The following is a 16,728-nucleotide window of genomic DNA, read 5'->3' as shown; positions in this document are numbered from 1 at the left end:
CTAGAAGGGGTTTAGGCATGCAAGTGGATTTTGTAGGAAAATGCAAGTGGGAGGAATTTTGGTATTTTCAATTAAAATAAAATCATTTATTTCAATTAAATGGTGTAATTTGCATTTGGATAAATATTCAAATAAATATTAATTTATTTAAATGAGAAAAAGGAAGATAAAGTATTAAAATGCTTGAAGACTTTGAGGGAAACCATTAAAGGCTTGAAGACTTTAAGGAAAACCATTAAAGTCTTAAGAAGACTTTAAGGGAAGCCATTAAGTTTGAAGACTTTAAAGCCATCAAGTTTGAAGACTTTAAGGGAAACCATTAAAGGCTTAAGAAGACTTTAAGGGAGACTATTAAAGGCTTAAGAAGACTATAGAAGGAAGCCATCAAGTTTGAAGACTTTAAAGCCATTAAGTTTTGAAGACTTTAAGGGAAACCATTAAAGGTTTCAAGTGGGTGAGGATAAATAGGATTTTAAATAAATAATTTTTTTATTTAAAATAGTTGTGCAACTTGCATTTGTAGGAAAATGCAAGTGGGTGGAGGATAAAGGTGATTTAAATAAATGATTTATTTAAAATAGTTGTGCAACTTGCATTTGTAGGAAAATACAAGTGGGTGGAGGATAAAGGTGATTTAAATAAATGTTAATTTATTTAAATGTGAGAGGTGGGATTTTGGGGGAATTTAAATAAATATTAATTTATTTAAATGTGAGAGAATATTTAATTAAATAAATATGATTTATTTATTTAATTAATGGTCTGAATTTGGTTAAGTGAATTGAATCAAATAAATTGAATAATTTATTTAATTAATAGGAGAAGAGGGTTAAGATGAATTAATTAAATATATTAATTTAATTAATTATTGATTGATGGTTAAATAATCAAATAAATACTAAGTATTCATTTAATTAAGTGGACAGATTTATGTGACTACATTTGCCCCTCTTTGAGATGGTGCAGTTTATCGCGTCGTTTCAAAGAAAGAAAAATAGGTGTGAAGAAATGCCCCATAAAATGTAAATTTAATGGGTGGTATGCCCCCTCGAGAGATGGGCCGAATTTTTTTGAAAAAATCGGGCGATCTCTCGAAAAAGAATGAAAAGTGGAGGGGATGTAGAATAGAAGAAATTAGAACTAATGATGAAAGAATGGGAGAAAATGGAGTGAATATGAAGAAACAACAAGCCAGAGAGTACCCTGAGGTCATGCAAGAGATACATAGCAGATGTAGTGTGGGGTTTGGATTGATGCTATACAATTGATCAAAATTGGTTGGACAATCTGGTGCAATCGGTTTAATTGCCCCAGTCAAGTCAAAGCGTGACAGTTGATGTCAGTTGGTCGCTTGGACATGATAAAGTATGAGTAAGTGAATCAAAGTGACCTGATGTGACTTAGACAATTGATGTAATTTCCCGATTAAGTCAAGGTATATGAAGCAAAATACTCGTTGAGATGTAGACAATTGATGTAATTGTCTGATGTGATTGTGTTTGATTGGTTTGATCAATTGATAATGTGTGCGTGTGATGGATGGTTGTGGGGAATCATGGCAGCCCCATTGAGACTAGGTCATTATGATAAATGCCTGATGTAGTCTAGGATTACCATGATCGATTACCTGTTGAGACCTAAAGATATTTGATCAGAGTATCTGTTGATAGTCTAGGTGTGTGGGAGTCGATGTATCTGTGTAGACAGAGTAACTGGCTTAATTTTGTGGATGAGTGAGGATGGGAAGTGATGAAGGGATTAGGATGATGTTGATGATCAAGATAGGGAGGGTGAGGGGGGGATTCGATGTTAGATAGAATATATGGAGGACTAGGACCGAGTCCTATGGAAGAAGAGGAGTAAAATAGAGTATGCATTATTATGACTATGTATGCAGGATATGCAGCTATTATGAATATATGGATGGATGGAATGCAATAGAATGCAATATATACATATGTGATGAGATGACGATCCATAGTGCTCTATTTTCATCATTGAGCTTTAAAATGTTGCAAGAGAATACAAGCATCTCGACATAATAATTCAAGATGACCTGTGTATTCCTTACATGAATTTTGATATAGCAAGTTAATACAAGCAACTTGATATAATGGATCAAGTTGACCCGAGTATTGCTTGCGGAACAGACAAGGATTATCTCCTTTCATGTATGACTTGGATCGTCCTCCTTGATCTTAGGCTAATCATATCCTGAGACAAGTGCATACCGTAATAAGAGATAAAACCTTTATCTAGTTTGGATGAGGTAGGAGGAACCAAAGAAAGAGAATTGTACCTGCAAACAAACAATATATACATAAAGAATAAAGAATATGGATCCTTGGTAATGGTTCATGCTCATATGGTTGAGGTATACACTATAGTCAGCAAGCCGTAGTGATCTATGACTGTATTTTTGCCTATGATCACATAGCTTAGTGAACTTCCCAGGTAGACACCATTAGTACATGCCCCAGTACTTCATCGAAAATAATGCGCAAACGATACAAAACAATGCTGAAAGATCCCGATACAGATAAATGAATGATTGTACTCACAAATCAACCAAGTATTTGATAGCTTAACATAATTTTCTTGTCAAAGAAAATGTCACTTTTTGTTTTTGTCTTTGTTTTGGTAAGGAAGGATGCATCCTTGTTGAAGACAGTTTTGAGTGTTGATGTTGATTGTGTGGTTTGATTGGTAAATGGTCATTGTGTGAGTATTTTGTCAATGTTTGTTTTGGTATCTGCATGGATGAGTATGTACAAGGTGTTGCCATGTTTTTGTGTGATTTTTGATGTTTTCTGATGTTTTTGGATTTTGTGAGACTTTTTTGAATATTTTTGGTATTTTGTGAGACATTTTTGAATTTTTTTTTTTTTTTTGATTTTTGTGAGACATTTTTGAATGTTTTTGGATTTTTGTGAGACATTTTTGAATGTTTTTGCCAATGAATCACCAGTAATGTAGAATCCACTTCCATCATCTAGATTTTAAGGGTATTGCCCCCAAGTTTAGACATGACTATTAAAAAGTGGGATGCAAGACGCATGAAGTACTATCTCTATATTGCAGATCAAATAACAAGCCATGGTTTGGATGGATGGATGTGTGGATGGATGTGATTGCAACGAGCCTGAAAGATACTGGAGCCATTGTCTTTACGAGTGGAGCTTGTTTGCCAGGTTTTCACCATCGCACTTACCCAAGGTGCCACTGGAGTGTTTGTTCACCGTTTGGATGCATGATTCTTCTTTACTCTTTTTTTTTTTTTAAAGGTTTTTGTATTTTCTTCAGGACATTTTTCTGAATGTTTTTGGTATTTTCTGGTATGCAGGAGAGCCTGATGCTCTATTCAGCTTAGGTATAAAACCGTTTGAGGTGCATGCTGTTATTTGGATCTGCGAGAGGTTCTCCTTCTGATATAGCCAACTGATATGCCCCGGACCCGAACACAGTAGTGACAACATATGGGCCCAGCCAGTTTGATTCAAATTTTCCCTGATGTTCTCTGTTTGGTTGGTTGCGAGGATTCTCTCGTAGAACAAGATCACCTACCTCAAATGTATGAGATCTAACTCGGTGATTGTAGCTTCTACTCATGCTCTGCTGATAGGCTTTGAGGTGATTGTATGCAGCTTGTCGTTTCTCATCTAGTAATTCTAAGTCCTGCAGACGAGATACTCTATATGCTTCATCATCTTTTAGATTGTGCAAGGAAACCCGCAGTGATGGTATCTCAATTTCAATAGGCAAGATAGCTTTTGCACCATAGACCAACGAATAAGGAGTTGCACCTGTAGGGGTTCGAATGCTAGTTCGATATGCCCATAGCGCTGGATTTAGTTGAACATGCCAATCACGGCCAGCATCATTGACTGTCTTCTTGAGGATTCTTAATATGTTTTTATTTGATGCTTCGGCCTTACCATTGCCTTGTGGGTAATAGGGAGTGGAAAAGCAGTGTTGGATATGAAATTTTTCACAAAGTTCGTGGACATCCCGATTTTTGAAAGGAAGACCGTTATCTGTGATGATGGACATGGGCACACCATAGCGGCAGATGATGTAATTAAGGATGAATGAGGCGATCTGCTTGCCGGTGACTTGGGTAAGTGGAACAGCTTCGATCCACTTTGTGAAATATTCGGTGGCGGTAATAATGAATTTGTGGCCATTAGATGAAGATGGATGAATCTTACCCACAAGGTCAAGGCCCCATTGATAGAAAGGCCATGGTGTCGTGATTGGTTGTAGTTCCTGGGCCGGTGCATGTATCAGGTCGCCATGAACTTGACATTTCTTGCATTTTCTGACAAAGTAGTAGGAATCCTTTTCCATAGATGGCCAATAATATCTAGCTCGCATGAGTTTCTTGGCTAGTGACGGACCACTTGAGTGAGTCCCACAAATTCCTTCATGTACCTCTTCCAAAGCCTTTGTTATCTCATCTTGTTCCAGACATCGAAGGAGAGTACCATCAAGACCGCGTCGGTATAGGGTTTCGGTAATAATGGTATATCGAGCAGTTTGGCGAATGAAGGTTTTACGTTGGTTATTTGATTGGTTGGGAGGAAGGGTGTGATCGCGGAGATAGGTGTAGAACTCACTGTACCATGGGGATTCAGAACTGACAAGGCGACATATCATCTCGGATTCAGGGACATCATAAGCGGGGATCCAAAGTTGTTCTACCAAGAACTCATAGCGTGTTGAATTTTGTGGAAGATCTAGGAGAGATGCGATGGTAGCCATAGCGTCAGTAGCTCGATTCTGATCTCTTGGTATTTGCTCAAAAGTGATAGTAGTAAATGATGTCTTTAGAGTGTCCACCATTTGCTTATATGGCATGAGTTTATCATCTTTGGTCTGATATTCATCTGTTGCTTGTCAAATGACTAGTTGGGAATCGCCATATACTTGCAGTTCTTGTAATTTCCATTGTACGGCTAACCTGAGTCCTGTGATCAAGGCCTCATACTCTGCTATGTTGTTTGTGCATGGAAATGTGAGCCTGTAAGACTTCAGGATGCTATCATGTTGAGGTGTGATAAACAGAATGCCTACCCTCGAGCCATGTCTAGTGTACGAACAATCAAAGTATAGTTTCCATGGTTGTGCTGTTGTGATCATGAATATCTCTTCGTCTGGAAAATTGGAAATGAGAGGATGATCGCCTATGAGTGGTGCTTCGGCCAACTGACCTGCAATAACTTGACCTTTGATAGCTTTACGGTCCACGTACTCAATGTCAAATTCACTTAGAATCATCACCCATTTGGCCAAGTGGCTTGTCAATGCTGCTTTGTTAAGTAAATACTTGAGTGGATCAATCTTTGCAATGAGTTGTACTTTGTGTGTTAACAGATAGTGCCTCAGTTTAGTGGCTGCTAAGATTACTGCTAAGCAAGCTCGCTCAATAGGCGTGTAATTGAGTTCATAGCCCACCAGTGTGCGAGAGATGTAGTAAACAACACACTCTTTTCCTTCTACATTATGTTGTGCCAGTAGTACACCCAATGCTGTACTGGTTGCTGAGATATAGAGTAACAACGGTCTACTTGGATCTGGTGGGATCAGCAATGGTGGTTTCATGAGATAGTCTTTAAGTGTCTGAAATGCTTGCTGGCAGCGGGCATCCCACTGAAAGCGAATGTTCTTGTGTAGCAGGTGTGTGAATGGGTGACACTTATCAGCCAATTGTGCAATGAATCTTCGGATGGATTGAAGCCGTCCTTGTAATGTCCTTAGCTGACTGATATTCTTTGGAGGTGGCATGTCCATGATTGCTTTTACCTTTGCTGGGTCGACCTCAATACCTTTGCTTGAGACAATGTATCCTAGAAGCTTCCTGGAGGTCACTCCAAAGACACATTTCTTTGGGTTGAGTCGAACATGGTATTGTTCCAGTCTATCAAAGATTTTATCTAAGATGTGGAGATGCCCTTCTCTGGTAAGTGATTTTGCTAGTAAGTCATCCACATAATCTTCCATCATAGTATGCATCATGTCATGGAAGATGGTGGTCATTTCTCTTTGATAGGTTGCTCCTGCATTCTTGAGACCGAAAGGCATTACATTCCAGCAATATGTGCCCCATGGACAGGTGAAGGCTATCTTATGTTGATCTTCTGGTGCGATCTTTATCTGATTGTATCCTGAAAAGCCATCCATGAGTGAAAGCATGGCATGTCCTGCTGTCAGATCCACTATGATGTCGATATTTGGAAGGGGGAAGTCATCCTTAGGATAGGCCTTATTCAGATCTCTGAAGTCAGTACAAATGCGGATGCCCCCTTTTGGCTTGCCGACAGGCACAATGTTGGAGATCCATTTTGCATAATCAATTGGTCTAATGAAACCAACATCTAGGAGTTTCTTGAGTTCTGTTTTGACTAGTATTGCAATTTGAGGATGAATCTTACGAAGCTTCTGCTTGATAGGTTTGGCTCCTTCTGCTACGGTGAGGTGATGCATGACTAAATCAGGATCAAGCCCAGGCATGTCCGCATATGACCATGCAAAGTTGATCTGACGCTTCTGGAAGAACTCTATAAATTTAGGCTGTTCCTCTAGAGTGAGAAGAGATGCTAGATGTATGAGATGAGGATTTTTCAGGAGTCCCCACATTGTATTCTTTGGTTTCCTCAATGAGAATCGTTGATCATTCCTGTTGTGTACTAGCAGGGAGGATGTCAAACCCTTCATCCTCAGGCGCCTCAGAGAGGTTTTCACCGTTGGATACGCTCTTTCTTTTTACTTTTGTCGGATCAAACAGTGCCACAGTGTGGTTTTCACTGGAAGATCCATGTTTTATTGTTATATTTTTGTAGCTGAAAGGTTTGGCATCCACCTCGAAGTATGCTGCGCTATTAAGTTCAATGGCGAATCCAGCTTTGTGATCCCCGCTTGGTAGGTTATCCCTTAATTCCAAAAAGTCAATGATGGCCTCATCGTTTTGGAAGAAGTCAAGACATGGAGGATTTGGTTGGTTCCATTCAATGAGTTCAGGGTGGATAATGGGCATTACTTCATCGATTAGGTTAAGTGTGTTAGATGTATCAGTGAGGGTCATTAATGGTACTCTCCCTGTCAGAATTAGGTGTAGGATGAGACATAGGGTTTGTGGAAGATGTTTCCAGTTCAGGAACCCAAGTGGTCTTTATCTGTGCTTCTCCGTAAACAGGGATGTCTTTGCGTGGTGGAGGTGGTGATGTGTCTTCCTCATCTGAAGTATTAAGTTGTACCGAATCAAATTCCCATTCATGTGAGTCGGTCTCTGAATCACTTTCCAGCATCCGATTGCTATACCATACTGGGATGTCTTTTGAGTTAAACACTGCAAGTGTGATTGGTTGATGTACCTTTGTAGTGATCGGTGCTACAAGAAGTTTGATGGGGATAAAAGAATCTAGCACAGGAAGTATCGATAGTGTTGAATCAGTGGCTTCTGCAGGAATGACTGGTACCATAGATGCTGTTGCGGGTTCTGATACAGTTGCTACTACTAATGGTACTATGGATGTAATGGCTGCTGCGAATGGGATTACTGGTTTGATTGGTGGGATGATTGGTATTGTAGATGGTTGTGTTGGGGTTGTGAGCCTTGATGGGGCAGTCGGGATGGTGCTTGAGGCTGCTTTAATGATGAAAGGTGTCCTTTTTGCAGTAGGTTGACATAATGGTTTGCTAGGTTTTCCTTTGAATCTGAGTTTAGGAAAGATTTCTTTCTCAAAGCCTAGGCCTGTATTACCTTTGGGCTTTAATTCTGGCAGCAGAGGTTCATGTCGTCCTTGTTTGTAATATCCCAAAGCACTCTGACCATCATATCCCATTTGTTACATAATGAGGAGACCTTTGCCATACTGATCGGTAGGAAGTTTAACTTGTGGTAGATCAGTGGTGATGGGATCTTTATAGATCCATTTTGCTAAGTCCTCATCTTGGGTTTCTTCTTCTTGACTCTTTCTAAGGATGAAAGGCGTCAAAGCACATGTGGGCGTGATTAGTGGTTGCTGGAGTAACTACTGTGGTTTACCATGTGTTCTAGGAGAAGTGGGCATCTGTCCCACACAAAAGAGTTGACTCAAGTTGTATTCCCCGGGACCTTCCTCTGCTATTTTCATCTTAAGCTTTTCTTGCTTTGGTATAGTGGTGTTCGAACTGGCAAGAGAGGCTGGACTTATATATGATGTGGAGGAAATGGCTTCTCTATTATTAGGAACAGTAATCTCTGGTTGATGGCTGATATTATGGCAAAATGCAAAGGGGTTTGCATCGCCCAGAATTGTGATCTCTACACCGTTATGTGGGAACTTGATACATTGATGGTAGGTAGATGGAACGACTTGCATGACATGTATCCAAGGTCTCCCTAATAATAGATTGTATGGCAGAGGAAGGTCGAGAACCTGACAGATGATGTGCTTTACCACAGGGCCCACACGGATTGGTAGTACCACAGCTCCTTTGGATGAACGCTCTGCATCGTCATAGGCTTTGATTGTGATCTTCTTACGAGGATCCACTTATTCTACCACATAGCCCAATGCTGTGACCAACTGCAGTGTACAAATGTTCAGGCCTGCTCCATTATCGATCAAGACTCACTTGATCCTGTGTTGGTTGATAAAGCCTTCAATGTGTAGCGAAGTGTTATGAGGTTGCTAGAAGGAAGAGTTGTCACTTTTGGAAAAAGTGAGACAAGGTGATGACTTTAGACTTCCAACCATTGCTTTAAATTGGTTTGTATTCAGGTTTGCAGGGACTGACACCTCTTGGAGTGCTTGATCCAAGATAGTTTTATGAGATGGCGATAGACACAAAAGCTCTAAAATGGATATAAGCGCAGGGGTTTTGTCTAATTGTTCCACAAGATTGTACTGCTTTGGGATGGAGGTGGTGCCTTGTGGAGCTGCCTTTATGGTAACTTTGCTGCGACGTGTAACAACATTGCAATTTGACTTGGGATTTTTGAAGGTTATAGTTGCAACTTGTTCATTGGCATCATACAAATGATTTACAGTGTAATTATACGCAGCCTGTGTATAATCGGTGGTATCAGTGCCTCGCCTAGAAGTGGAAGGACCCCTTTGATCTTGTGATGGAAGTGGATTTTTGAACATCAGATGATCATTATTTGTTGTTTTTGGGTCATGTCCTTCAATTTCAATTTCTCCTCGATCAATAAGATCCTGAATGAGATCTTTCAATCGGTGACAATTACTTGTCTTGTGCCCTCTTCCTTGATGGAATTCACAGTGTTCAGTATCTCTCCACCATGTCGGTTTGACCTGAGGCTCATAGTTTGATAGTTTAGGTAGAGTGACCAAATTTTGAGAAATGAGTTGTCGCAATACTGTTTCAATGGGTTCCCTTAAGGGAGTGTATGTGCGTTTCTGTTTTTGCTGACGAGGTCTAGGTTCATCGTGAGATGTGATGCGACCTTGATTAGAAGGAACATTTGTGTTATTTTGAGGTGGAGCATTTTGTCCTGCAAATCGAACCACAGGTTGTGCATTTTGGATAGTCCGGGCATCCACAACCCCATCGTTGACGATATTCTTGTTTTTATTCTAGAAGCTTGGTTTATCGCTATTGAAGCGCGGGCGAGGACCATCTTTTGGTTCATTAAATATTTTGATGAGTCCTTTCTTGATGAGTGCCCGTTCACATTTTAAACCCTTGGTGATCATATCATTAAAAGAGTCTGTGTCTTTGACATCCAGGTGAAATTCCATTTCTTCGTTTAAGTTGGAAATGAATATTTCCACTAGTTCTCGTTCAGGTAACTGAAGAGAACGTCTGCTAGACATTTGGCACCATCGTTGCAGGAATACTGAGAATAGTTCACCTGGTTTTTGTTTGGTGTTGCACAGATCAGCCATGGTGATGTCACGTTCAATGTTATGAGAGTAATGAGCGAGGAATTTTTGGATAAGTTCCTCAAATGTTCTAATGCCACCTGGTAGTCGGGAAAACCATGATGTGGTTGTTCCTCCCAAGCTTTGGGGAAAAAGGCGCATTAGGTATGTGTCTTCATATGCTACTTCGAGACAAGCGGAATGAAATTCTCGGACATGATCGCGTGGATCCCCCTTTCCTCTATATTTTTCAAATTTGGGTGTTTTGAATCCTCGTGGAAAGGGTGGCATATAAAGATTCCTATCAAAAGGATAGGGACAGATGTCATTGAGTGAGAATTGGTTAGTTTTGACACCACTATGAAGTTGTTGGGCGAGATTCTTGACTTGTTGCCGCAACATCTCTATTTCAGTTGGAGGAGGAGGTGGTGGGTTACCTCGAGGAATGTTATATCTGATGGGATCTCTACCTCTCTCCTCTTCATGGTGACTTTGTCTTTCTGATGCTTGTCTTAATTGGGCAAGATCAAAGTCAGAGGGGAGTTTTGCTCCTTCTTGAGAGAGTTTTAAGAAGTGAGCATCTGCATTGCTCCTGAGTATTTCGTCAAAAAGTCTATTAAAGAGAGGGTTATGCTGAGCCCTTTCTATTGTTGCAGGAGTGGGAGTACTTGGGTTTTCGTCATTTGCATTTCCTCCAAGTGCTTCTTGAAATTCATTGAGATTTTCCTCTTCTTCTTCTTCCCTTTCTATTTCTCGTTGCCTGGACTGTGATCGGGTTTGGGCCATTTTGTTTATAAGCTTTTTGTTGAAGTTGTGTGAAAATGATGATGAGTTTTTGTTGAAATGAGAGATTGATGGTTGGTGAATTGTGTTGCACGTGGATCTCTAGCACTTTAAGGTGGATGTAACCGAAATTCCTTCTTTGAATTGCTTGTTTGTTTGATAAGTTTTGATGTGATAAGGTGTAGAGAAATCTGAGATGTGTTACAGATTTAACTACCTAGTAATGAGAGGATTCACTCATGAACTAGTTTTAACCTGCGTAGATGTGTCTCTTAGGATGAGCTTATCCTAGATGTAGAAACAATCTAAAAAGTGATGTGATGTGTTTGATTTCAAGCAATATCTAAAAGAGAACTTGGGACAAGAACCTCTTAATGTTTTGAGAGTTGGGACGGATTGATGATGAAGTGATGATGTATGAGTGAGATGATGGATGAAAATGTTTTCAACTTCAATAAAAACTTTGTGTTACAAATGGGAAAAACTCTATCTCTTCCCTTTCGGGTGTTGGTGGTATTTCTCGAGCTGTGTTGTATGTGATACAGACGTTTGGGAAGAAGTTGGTATTAATCTTTCCTCCTTGGTTTTTGTGATAACTTGGAGCTCTATATTGCATAAAAGCTCTGCGGTTCAATGATTCGGAATCAAATTTGTTTGTTTTTCCTTGAAGGTAGAGACGCATGTGACGCAGAAAGACTCTATGTGAGACAAAGATTTGTCTATTTATATAGAAGAATTTCCTCCTTTTGATCAAAGCCTTTGAGCTCAATGGTCTTCTTTTCAAGTTGATATTCTGATGACGCTTATTCTTTCGCAAGATGTGAAGAATGGTCATAAAATTTGACTCTTTGTTGTTTGTACCTTGTTTTTGATGTTTTTGGTTGTTTTGACAAATGTTTGGTTGGATGAATACTTTGTTTTTGGGAAGTGATTTTCTGATTTTTCTTTGACAAGAAAACAAAGCAAGCACACAAACACAAGAATGTTTCCCCAAAGGCACAAATGAGTATGGGTCTAGATCAACCCAATCCTTGGACTTTTATATAACCCTCCCTTTAGATGTATTTTAAGGTGTATTTCCAAAGCCTGAAGTCGGCTCAATTTGCACTTGGTCTTGACTAAAACAAACACACTTCAAACACTTTTTATCCCTAAGGTCAAATGGCCAGTTGTGATAAATTTAGCCCACATCTTGATATTTCTTCGACTTTGGTACTACATACCTTATGAATCCCACCGTGGCAGGTAAGGATGTGATATACTAAGTCTTGCGTGAGCATAATAAATATATGATCCCTATGATGGGGGAGTCACCACTTTTATCAAGCCACAAGTGACTTTTCAAAAAGCTATGTTTCTACTCAAGGAAATATGTATGGTGAGTATCTTGGGAGAAAAACCATCTATGCTCTTGCACTAAATTATATCGCAAATATCCTCAATCAATAGAATGGGTGGGCTACTACTTAAAGGTGTTTAGTCATGTTCAATGTTTTTGGATATAAGTTCATTCTGCAGTGACTCACTTAAGAGCCTTGTAACTAGTGGTGGAGCCCATTTGTCCTTTCGACCAGTTACACTGTAGGAATAGCTATACCCAAGGCTACAACTTTCGCTCACACCTAATTTCTATAGCGGCTCGAAGGATTTACCGCTCGAGGTCATTCCCAAGAGTATCGATCCCTTGGCAGACCTCTCTTAAAAAGATAAAATTTTGAGTGTTACTAACACTTTTCTCTTGCACCTAGGACCACGAAAGCCAAGGGAGAGGGTAGTGTGTGTTAGAAGTAGGACCACTCGACCAACTCTTTGCACAAGTGTGCCAAGCACGAAAAACACTTGTTCTTTTTAATCTGTCATTGCAATGTGATCTAACTATTTGGAGATGTTGCTCCAACAGTCATGGTGTTCTTTTTAACTTCAAAGGCAAAATATTTTGTAAACTAGGAACTTTGAAATCCTAGTCAACTGAATTGAAAACACATCTTGCTTGAAGTAAAATTGTTTTTGAGCTTGAAGGAAAAATGACTTGTTCTTTTTAGATTGCCCCAAAACAAAGTGTTGATTGTAAATTTCTTTTAAGTTGATGCAAGAAAATAAATTTTGTTTTGTTGATTTTAAGCACCAAAACGAAGTTTGTTTCCTAACTTGCAAGAAATAAAGTTGTTTTGTATAAGTTTGTGGTTCTTTTTACCTTGGAACAATGAAATTCTTTTTAAGAGCCCCAAACAAATGTGTGATTCTTTTTTTAAAAGCCCAAATTTGAAATGTGAAGTTAATTTTAAACCAAAATAAAAAGTGAATTCATTTTTTTAAAACCAACTTCAAAAACAAGTTAGTAAGAAATATAAATCTACTTTTTAATCTAATTTAAATCTGCACAAAAGAGAAAAATAGTTAGTAAAATCCACCTATTTGGTGGGCTTCTACAAGCCTAATTTTTTTTTTTTGGTTACAAGGTGATTTGTACAACGTTCTGTTACAATAGCGCTAGTCTGCGTTTGAACAAAGGTGCTATTTAACACAAACGCACTAAAAGAAAGGGAAAGACAAGAGAAGGCAAAAGCACTGAAATAGGGTGAATAGCGCCAAAATAATGTCAAACGCACCAAAACAGTGTCAAAAACGCAACCTGTGTGACATTTTCAACATTCAAACATGTTATTGGTTAAAAAAAAAGTTGATCTTTTCGGTGTTTGGATTCATGTCGGGTTCACCAAATGATGCTCTATAAAAAGGATTAGAAAATCTGTTTGATGGCAACACACACAAGAGCACAAGAAACAAACGTTAGTGTTAGCAACAAAAGATTATCCTAAACAGGGATATCAAGAGAGATATTAAGCATGAAATAGAAAGCATATAAACATAGAATAAAATAGCTAATCAAGATGCTCATAGTTGCTCCTCCCTTGTTCCTCTCCTCTCCAAGTCCCAAAAGAGTGTACCTCTCAGCTTTTAGCACTAGCCATGGATGCCATATGGAGATTCAAGATAGTTGAATATGATAAGCAAATGCTATGCAAGTGTAGATAGTGATGCTATGAGAAAGCTCTATACTAATGCCAGTATAACAACAATACTCTAATGCTTCTTTTTGCTTGAGGAGAAGGGTTCTATTTATAGAAGAAATGGGGAAATGAAGGGTTAAGATTGAGTAATCTTAACAAGGGTTAGGATTGAAAGATATTCAATCCATGTGAGACTTTCAACCCAATCCCATGTTGACAAGTGTCACCATGAGGAGGCTTGAGAGGAGAGATAAGGAGCATTAAATGCTTGAGGGGACATGATGGTTACCCTAGTCAAAGAAATAAATGCTTTGAAGAGACACATGGGTTACATGAGGGTTAAGTTAGGGGTCAAAGTCTTTAACCATGGGTGCAAGTGGAATTAACCATTAATGGTCATGTAAGAGCCATAAGTGGTTTGGAAGACTTTAAAGGTTAATTTGTTGAACACACAAAGCATTAATTGCTTTTCAAAGACTTTGGAGTCTTTGAGAAGTGACTCCAATTTTCTTAGGAATGTGACAATATTTAGGGGATGGATTAGGTTAATTAGGAAAGGTTTAGAAGAATCTAGAAGGGGTTTAGGCATGCAAGTGGATTTTGTAGGAAAATGCAAGTGGGAGGAATTTTGGTATTTTCAATTAAAATAAAATCATTTATTTCAATTAAATGGTGTAATTTGCATTTGGATAAATAGTCAAATAAATATTAATTTATTTAAATGAGAAAAAGGAAGATAAAGTATTAAAATGCTTGACGACTTTGAGGGAAACCATTAAAGGCTTGAAGACTTTAAGGAAAACCATTAAAGTCTTAAGAAGACTTTAAGGGAAGCCATTAAGTTTGAAGACTTTAAAGCCATCAAGTTTGAAGACTTTAAGGGAAACCATTAAAGGCTTAAGAAGACTTTAAGGGAGACTATTAAAGGCTTAAGAAGACTATAGAAGGAAGCCATCAAGTTTGAAGACTTTAAAGCCATTAAGTTTTGAAGACTTTAAGGGAAACCATTAAAGGTTTCAAGTGGGTGAGGATAAATAGGATTTTAAATAAATAATTTTTTTATTTAAAATAGTTGTGCAACTTGCATTTGTAGGAAAATGCAAGTGGGTGGAGGATAAAGGTGATTTAAATAAATTATTTATTTAAAATAGTTGTGCAACTTGCATTTGTAGGAAAATACAAGTGGGTGGAGGATAAAGGTGATTTAAATAAATGTTAATTTATTTAAATGTGAGAGGTGGGATTTTGGGGGAATTTAAATAAATATTAATTTATTTAAATGTGAGAGAATATTTAATTAAATAAATATGATTTATTTATTTAATTAATGGTCTGAATTTGGTTAAGTGAATTAAATCAAATAAATTGAATAATTCATTTAATTGTAAAGCGGAAAATCGGTCGAACCCTAGTTGATCTCCCCTCTTCCAACTCCAAGGAGAGAGAAGGGAGGTTGCTAGGGTTGATGGTTTTCACTTGGGAGACTTTACATTCAAAAGAGGGGTTGAAACCCACAAGATCCAATCCCACACAATGCAAGATTGGATGCTAAATGCGTTTCAAGGGTTAAGATATCATTTCAAGGGTTAAGATAGCAAGGCTACCCTCTTTTGTAAAGAATGTGCATAGAAGAATTAAGCTAGGAATGCATAGAAAGTGAGAAAGATTCGCTTATAAACTGAGTTAGGGATATAGGATGAAGCTGCGGACCTGGAATTAGCTGTAAAATGTCGATACAGCGCTGTCCTGCAAATTTGAGCGAAAGTTGACGGGACGATGGCGCCCGGCGTGCACACGGTCCTCCGAAAAATCCACGAAACGAAGGGGGATCTGTTCGTCTCTGCACAAGGATTCCAGATCTTCAATTTCAGCTGCGTACCTGCAACCTACACACAGAAAAGCGAAGATGATTGGGGGGTTAGGGATTAGGGGTTTGCCTTTAGGTCAAACCCCGGTTTTGGAATTAACCAAGAAATGAGAAATGCTGTAAATGTAAATGTCTGTAATGTAAAACAAGTACTAATACCTTGTTGTAAGGATGTTTGTATCCTTATATGCGAAGGTATAGATGTTGTTGTATGTTGTATGTTGTAGTAGTATGTAGTAAGTGATCTCCTCTTCAATGGTTGAATCCTTGTCTTGAATGCAACACTTAGCCTTGAATGGAGACTTAGAAGGAATGCTTGAATGCTTGAATGCTTGAATGTTTGAGTATCATTTCCACGTCTTGTACACATATGTCCTTCTTCTTTTTATCTACCCAAATGGGAGAGGAAAATGTAGTTTATATACTTGCCAATTAGGGTTAATAGACTGATTTTTCCGACCTTAGGCCGACTAGGAAAGATAATTTCCAATTTGCAAACAAAAAGACCCGAAGTCCCATAGGAGACCGGGCCCAAAATAGGGCCAGGGACCAGGGCGCTGGGCGCTCTGGTCCTGAAGGACCAGGGCACTGGGCGCTCTGGTCCCACCTCCCAGGACAGCAGGGTGCAAAGGAGGTTCAGGCCAGGGTGCTTGAAAATGCAGTTTTTGGTGTCATGGACAAGTTTCGGGGTCTCCATTCAGGTTCCGTGTTGCGTCGCCATTGTGAAGACCGAAATGCAGTCGAAATTGCAAGTGTCGCAATTTTAGGACGCTACATTTAGCCCCCACTTTAGCGGGAGTATGTATGCTCATACTTCCGGTAAAGTACAAGGAACAATCATTGAAAAACTTTCACCATGTCAAGGAGGCAAGATACACCAAGCCCCCAGTGGACTAAGGATCTTACGACTTCAATTGACAAAGTAAAAGGGAAGATCACGAGGGAGAACCATGACTGTCAGTAGTAAGGTTCCCTCACTATGAGTCATGCAAGAGAAATACCAAAAATTTTCAAGGCAAAGCTAAGTTCGCCAAGAAACTTTCAAGTATCCTGAAGGGATAGACGGGGTGTATGCACCCCTACGTTAAAGCGATCACACACGCCTCAATGGGGGTGATTGTTTTAACATAGTGATACACATAAGAAATGAGAAAGGAAAGGAGCACGTTATCGCAAAGATTTAGCCCCCAAGTGTGAG

Source organism: Cryptomeria japonica, chromosome 5 (genome assembly GCF_030272615.1).
Source record: "Cryptomeria japonica chromosome 5, Sugi_1.0, whole genome shotgun sequence".
Classification (NCBI taxonomy): Eukaryota; Viridiplantae; Streptophyta; class Pinopsida; order Cupressales; family Cupressaceae; genus Cryptomeria; species Cryptomeria japonica.
The sequence above is the reverse complement of the archived record's forward strand: the minus strand, read 5'-3'. Positions refer to the sequence as shown.